The following is an 8,327-nucleotide window of genomic DNA, read 5'->3' as shown; positions in this document are numbered from 1 at the left end:
AACGATGCAAGGGAACCACATGTGGGGAATTAGTGGGAGACACAAATGTATTTTCTGTAGGTGGTGGTCGAGTGTATGGAAAAGCTGTAAACGAAGGATTATGTGGGACAACATTAGGTATGACAGGGTCTATGATGGTGAAAGAAGTGTGAATGGATTCATACGAAAAAATATCTTCATGAAAGACAACATCACAACTAGTGAAGACTTTCTGAGTTTGAGATCATATAACTTGTAAGTCTTATGGCCAAGAGTATAACCAAGAAAAACACATGTTTGGGCACAAGGAGCAAACTTATCAGAAATATGAACATTAGCAACAAAAGCAAGACATCCAAAAACTCAAATGTGTGAATAAAAAGATATTGTATCATATAGGTGCTCAAAAGGTGTCTAACAAAGAGACATAAACAACCTGATAATATTATGGACAACAATGGAAACATATTATTTCCAAAAGTGTAAGAGAATAGGAGCTTGAATGTGTTTTGATCAAAAGTAGTAAAACATATTTACATTAGAATTATGTTCATAAAACATTATATATCACCCACCAATTAATCTATAATTTAATATTTCAATCATTGGTTATTTCATTTACCTTAAATTTCAATATTTTATCATTGATTTTAAGGTACACCAACATTCAAAAGATGATTATTATTGTCTAAAAGCAAAACTGGCTTAACATTTTTCACTTAAAGTTAAAATATATTTATTAAACACCATAGAAACTCTTATTAACTGCATAATCATCAGTGAATATGAAATGAAGCGGAATAGTCTGTCGGTCACAAAAATGTGACCGAATTATAATTCTCAACTCATTTTTAATCTGTACGGTAAACCAACTCAACTAGCTTTATGTGGATCAATTACAGATTGAATCGACTTGCATTACCACTTTTATATATATATATATATATATATATATATATATATATATATATATATAATAAGGTAATCAAATATTCATTTGTTATCGTATGATAATTTTATATAATTTGTAGAAAATCGATATATCGTATAATAAGGTAAATTTCAACTGGTAAGAAACTCTTATCTTTCACACAAACTCAAATTGTAAAAATCTTTTCCTAAAATTTGCATAATAACTAACATAGTTAGAAAATTTTCATAAAAAATTTACTATTTAATACACACCCTAAAACAAGTAATATTTCTTCACTAAAAATAACCGCATTTACATCACATATATATCAATCAAACAATTTTATTAATTGTCCATACTTTACCCTACTCACACACAAACTCGGTAGATTAGAGCAATTAAATAAACGGTGTTAAGTGTTACTACAGGAAATAAAGTTGTTATAAGTCTAGGGGATGTTTTTGTTCGAAAGTGTATTATTTGGAGTAAAAAATCGTATAAAAAATGGGAGTTTAATAAATATTCATATTTATTTTCTTAGACCATCCTAGCCACAGCCCAGAAGATTCTCTTAAGTGGGCATTGCCAGCACTTCACTCTTAAGAAAATGATAACTTGCAAATCAATACTATAATCAAACATGATGACATAATATACGTGCAACTTTTTAGTTGCACGTTGTAATGAACCAACATTTTTGGTCAATCTCAAATTAAAAAAAGAAAATGAAGTATTTGATTTGATTTTGATTTATGTAAAAATGTTCCCAACACATCATTGTCCATCGAAGAAGAAACCAAACCAACTTCTGAATGGCTGCGATGACTGCGCTTGCCGGTGGGCCGGTGCCTGTCACCTACTTTACAGGTAACCATTCAAATCATAATGTATCTCTTTTCCAATTCAATTATCATTTTTTTTTTACCGTGGAATCAAATTTTTATCTTATTCTAATTAAAAACATAAGCAGCTATTTCACTCTTCAAGGTTACGTGACTTGTTATTTAACTTGGTGCAGTATTATTTCAATTTAAATAATTTTATTATATAATTAATTACAGGAGCTTTATTAACAATCAGTTTAATGATAAAATTTTTTATTTTAGTAATTAATTTAGATATTAATTTATAAAATAAAAAAATATTAATATAATTATTATTACAAATTAAAAATTATAATTGTTTATTAATTAATTAGACAATAATTTATAAATTACTTTTTTCATAAATAATCTTGACGATTAATATTTAATGATTAATTTTTTTAATAGTTAAAATTTTGATAATTAAATTTTAAAAATTAATTATAATTTTATATTTATAATAATGATTATTTTAGTAATTAATATTTTTTAATTATTTTCTAAATTGATACCTAAATCAATCAACATTTAATCAGTAAAAGTAATTGATAATGAAATATTTTGTTACTGTAAATATTTAGTATCCGATATTAAATATAACTTTATTCTGTGAATGAATCTAATAAAGATTCGTACTTATTGAAAAATCGAGTTCTATAAACTATTAGTTCTAATTTATAAGTAATTATTTATAACTTAAAGCAATTTATGTTTGTGGAATCCACATTAACCTAATATTTTTTATTTTTAGAAAATATTTATAAGTAACTTCCATTAGAAATGCCCAGGAAGCTTAATGCCTAAATGTTTTGCTAGCTAGCTAAGCACAAGTAAATTTAAACATTTTGTTATTCATTGCTTATAAATAAGGATGTTAAATAAATTAATATATATATATATATATATATGTTTAGATATAAATATGAATATAAATAATATCCAACTTTTAAAAACAAGGTACAATAACGATGATGTACATGGTTTTATTTTGTTTTAAAGTCCTAGAGTAATCTCAGTTTATTTTTCTACTCTATTCTAAATTTGATATCATTATAATTTTTTATTTTTTATTTGGTATTTCATATTAAATTAATTGCAATATAATGTATTATTTTCTTTAACTTTTATCTTTTACAAAAAATATATATCGTAAATGTGTTTGGTTATATATATTTTTTCATATATAGGTTATGGTTATAGTCACTGAGAGATTGTATTTTCATATGGTTATATGACACTGGTCTTACACATATAAAGCTTTTGACACCATTTTAACCCCAAAACCTCCCTTCAAGGGTGAGTCTCTTGTTGTTGTTTTTTTCTCATATGATATATTTAATTTCAGTTGTATGAGTGACCGCTTCTTGGTTATGGTTATGCGGTCAGTCACTTTGGTGACCCCTTTTTTGTTATGGTTATGATTATGCGGTTAATCACTCCGAACCATCGGCTCTGATACCACTGTTGGGTTATATATATTTTTTCATATGGGTTATGGTTATAGTCATTGAGAGATTGTGATTCCATATGGTTATATGACATTTGTCTTACATATATAAAGCCTTTGACACCATTTTAATCCCAAAATCCTAAGACAATAGTGTTATGAGTCTTTATTCTTATATAGTATTTAACTCTGTCTATTCTATTCAATGTAAGACTTTTTTGACTAACATTTAAACTATTCCCAAGTATAAATATAAGTTTATGTTATAAAATAAATTTATCTTATTGAAAGCAATGTGAAAGTGAGATAAAATTTATATAATTAAAAAAAGAAGATAAATATAATCTTTTATTTGAAAATGAGAACATTTATAGTCAAATTATTCGACGTATCTCACTATATGTGTTGTTTTCTTTACCTTCTAATTAAACTTAAATTCATAAAATTATGGATTACAAGATATAAAAGGCAATAGTTAAAACTACATTACAAGATGGAAAAAATAAACCGCAAACGTAACAATAGTATGATAATTACTACCACAAATTGGGTGAAAATGATATTCAAAGTTGTGAAACTAATAATAAAAAGTTTAAATAGTTTTGGAATAATCATAAACTATTAAGTTGGAAAAATGCATTTTATATTTATAACAATGTATAATTTGTTTTCCTATTAATCCACCTAATACTATTTTTTTTCCTCGTATTCTCTTTCAAATAACTGCTAAAATTAATATTCTGATATTACAATGACAAAGTCCTGGGGTTTTGGCAATGTGTCGGGGTTGGAGTGTTGTTTTCTCATGTGATGTGTGACTTACGTTGTTCACACTCATGGAAGCATTAAATATAGTGATGCAATTCTACATTTCAAACATCTTACATATCACAAAGTGTTGTTTATTACTACTATTATGAGAATTAGACTGAAGCTTTTCTCGGTAGAGAGGTTATCCATTCATCATTATTATGTGAATATTATTATAAAATATATATTATTTTTAGATTTTTCTTGTATCTTCTATTTTAACGTATTTTGTAATAATTTAAAATATCAACCTTCATAATTCATATGTTTCAATCTTCACTAAAAAAAATGTCATTAACAGTCAATTTTAGTGAATAAAATTGTTAGTCATTATAGTGTCTAATTTATATATCAATTTACAAAGTAAAAATTATGTTTACTAAAATAATCACTCGTTATAAGAAAAACCGTAATTATCGAGAGCAGTAATCTGTTTGTAACGACACAAATCTGTCAATAAATTGATATCAATGACGGTCAGAAATCTGTCAGATAACGCATCGTCAGTAACAATTTACCGACGGATGTTTGAGATCCGTCGGTATTTACCAACATATTCATTTAATAAAATACTATTATGAATAACAAATTATAATTGATCGTTAAATTGATCACTAATTAATAAAAGTCTAATTTATAAACAAATTTCGTTGGTAACTAAGACGTTGATAGTTAATATTTAATACCAATTCCATTTGGTAGTTATAACCTTGTAGATAAATTTTAGAAATCAATTTAAAGACAAAATTATAATTTCTTGCTCATAATAGTTACTATTTTAGTAACCAATGATTTTTTTATTTTATTTTGTAATTTGGTATATAAATTGATCACTATATTGACTAATAAATTTTTATCACTAAAATTGATTTTTAATGAAACTTTTTTTAGTAATTTTCTACCACTGAGTTGAAACCTTATATTAAAAATGTTATTTAAACTACTTTAAAAAAACTTGAGAATACAAAACAAGCAAAAAAATGCTTATTTTAAGAAAAAACATTTTCTATTTTTTAAAATTTTCTGTCATTTAAATAATTGCTTCATGATTTTGAATTTATTTGCTGTATTTAAATATATGTACATAAAATGGTAAAATTGTTTTTATCTTCTTTATTTTCAATCCAAAATTTAGGAAACACAATAATATATTCAAAATGATGTAACGATTTTGAAACTAAGAATAATTATAAAAAAAAGATGGGTTTTTATCAAAGAAATGAACCCTAATATAGTAATATATTTATAAGCCACTTGTTAAGTAGAACTTGAATATAATTACTTAAATATTTGGAGGTTTTTTTAAAAAAAATAAAGGTTTAGTTCAATACTATCTGTAATAATTGTTTATATTAAATAACCATGAAGAATATTGATCTGAAATTTTATTTTCAATTAACAAAAAATAACATAAACCATAGGAATTTGTATATGAATTTTGAAAAATTATAATCTGTATAAAGTAAGAAATTTCACACACCAAAGTTTTGTCTTACCTCTATTAACATGATGCAAAACTATCTTACAATGTTATTTTTTATGTGCATGTCAACAACTTTTTTTACACTCATTAGAAATAATATCTCTATATATTTTAATTTTGAAACATTTTTACTGCTACAATCTCATCTTTTAATACATATGCAACTTTTATTGCAATATAAACAAATCATTTAAAGATTTAAAAATAAAAATTAATTGGAAACTAATTTTTGTATTTATTATTTCTATAGATAGAAAGAAGAGAAAAAGTTGAATGAGGGGCATGATACTTTTTTGATACTAAAATGAGTAGGAAGCATAGAGACCCACACACATTAGGGTTTATGACAATTTCCATGAATAATAATAGCATTAGCCGGTGACCGACCTTTCCCAATTTTTTTTCTCTTTTGCCTTATAATCCTTTCTCCATTGCCAACTCACAAATATATTGCATTTCACTGTCAATCACACTTTCACTTCTTTTATATATTTATTATAGTAAAATTAACATCTATTCACTCTAGTTACTTATTTATTAATGTTGTTTTTGGGAGTTTAAAATTTATATTAATTAAACTAGCGTAAACACATATCGCGCTTCTGTGTACATATTTTTTATATATACATGTACATGATATTATATTAGTAGGTAATGATAGTGTAATGTTATTAAGTTAATATATAAAATAAAATTATATTTATTAAAAATAAAATAAAATATATCAGAAAAGATGTAAGGTCCGTTAAGATTGCTCCTTATCTTTCAGCCCTAAACTAAAAGGCTGCCCTTGTAAGTGGGCCTAAGGGCTGGTCCAGTTGATAAAAATCAATCTTAGTTGTCGTAAGTCTCATTTTCCATTCATTTTAGAGAACCTAAGACTGCAGCCGTCAACCCCCCTCCGCTAGGGTTTGCTTCCACTGTCACGTTGAGCTAAGAGGACTTGTACTCCATTACCTTGAGTTGCCCCTTATGTTGTCGTTCTCCGCTGTTTAGGAGTCGAGATCTCGTGCTTGTCATTTTCCAGGTAGGGAAGCTAAGACCTTACTCATATGTCCCGTTTCCTTCATTGTTTGGCTGTTATTTCGAGTTTGTGTGGTTGGTGTGTTGCTATTTTGGTTCTGAACGCTTGAAATTGTTGTATGAATATGTTGTTTGGGTTGGAGCGAGGAACTGTTGTAGGAAACCAGTGGCGAGACTTGTGAATCTCGCCCAAGCGGGCCAGTCTCGCCTAGGCGAGATGAACAGGGACTCGCCCAAACCTTTTTTACGCAAAAGGTCGCCCAGGCGACCCACTATTCTTTTTGAGCGAGCGAGTATCTCGCTCAGGCGAGAGAGGTCTCGCCTAAGCGAGATCTCGCGTTGATTTCTGGATGCTTTTTTAGCCCTCGCCTGGGCGAAGGGGGCTCGCCTGAGCGAGCACGTCTCGCCTGAGCGAGACCCTTCAGCCTGAGCGAGGTGCTGGGCGAGACAGTGCTGTATTTAGATCCTTGTTTATTCTTGGCTGATTGGTATTGGTTTGGGTATGAATGTTGTGATGAGAGACATGTATGTAATGGAGTATTATGTATGCGTAGCATGATTCATGAATTGTAGATGATTGGTTTGATATGAAAATTGGCATGTGAACTAAATGAGATGGGCATTATTAATGTGGCATGATAACGAGACGAGTTGAATTCATGTACGTGGATTGGAATTAAAGTAACATGGTGTTGATATGAGATGAGGCCCTAGACTTATGGGGTGGTGATGACCAGTGATATGGATTCAAAATGTGATACGTATGAGGAATTAATTCCAGGGGTTGGTATGAAATTGTAACCATGATTTAATGTTCCCATACTGTTGATTTATGATTGTTGGTCCGTGTCAACGTGTAATTCCTTAGGGTCTTTAGGTGAGACCTTTGAGGTTGCGCTTTAGTGGTCGGGACGTAATTCTATGGCCCCTGTTAATGGGTGTCCATGGTGGTGCCCCATCTGTATAACTAGGTAAGGATTCAAGGTAAGGTTGCATCCTGATACTCTAAGGAGTCAGTTAGTCTCACCTAGAGCGGACTGGCTCCTGTGGTGAGAGTAGCAGGAGGCATGAAATCTTCTAAGGGCTAACCTTGTGGTGAGGGAAATTGATTTATTGTAACACTGTAACACATAGCTCGGGGGTGAGCAGAGGTATCCACCACAAGTGCAAGCATCCGCTGAATCCGACCAAGCTATATGTATCCAGATGAGTCGAGTCGAGTCGTAGTGTATTGCTTGATGAGTCATAACATACTTGGTTGAAGTGAGTGTATGATACTGTGAAATTATATCGGACTTGATGGATGAAATCTTTTGTGCTTTAGCTTACCCTATTTTTGTTATTGTGTGTTCTGCTGTGTGGTACTCTCTCTTGCGATGATCATCAACTTGTTGGTGTGAGCAGATGCGAGGAACAACCGCAGACAACAGGGAGGTGATGATTCCGCTGCATGATCTGCATGTGCTGGATCTTGGTTTTCCTTTAGAGCTTTGTCCCATGTATCACGCCATGCTTTACTTTCTCTACCAGTATGGATTAGACTTTTCAACTGTATTCTTTCAACATCGTGGTGTGTCTAGTTTGTAGGGGTTGGGTTAAGGACCCCAAGATTGCTATATAGTATCATTTGTGTGTGGCGTTTCTTTAATTATGTTTATTAATTAAATGGGACGTTACAAAAGATGAGAGAATAACAATTGATAAATAAAAATAAAAAAGAAACAAAGATAGATTTTATAAAAAAATTGTAAAAGTAACGGTCAATTTTTAAAAAATTAATAAACAATTACATTTTAAAGGGTAAAATTG

Source organism: Vigna unguiculata, chromosome 9 (genome assembly GCF_037176805.1).
Source record: "Vigna unguiculata cultivar grain cowpea cultivar isolate G323 ecotype 2 chromosome 9, ASM3717680v1, whole genome shotgun sequence".
NCBI classification, from domain to species: Eukaryota; Viridiplantae; Streptophyta; class Magnoliopsida; order Fabales; family Fabaceae; genus Vigna; species Vigna unguiculata.
The sequence above is the reverse complement of the archived record's forward strand: the minus strand, read 5'-3'. Positions refer to the sequence as shown.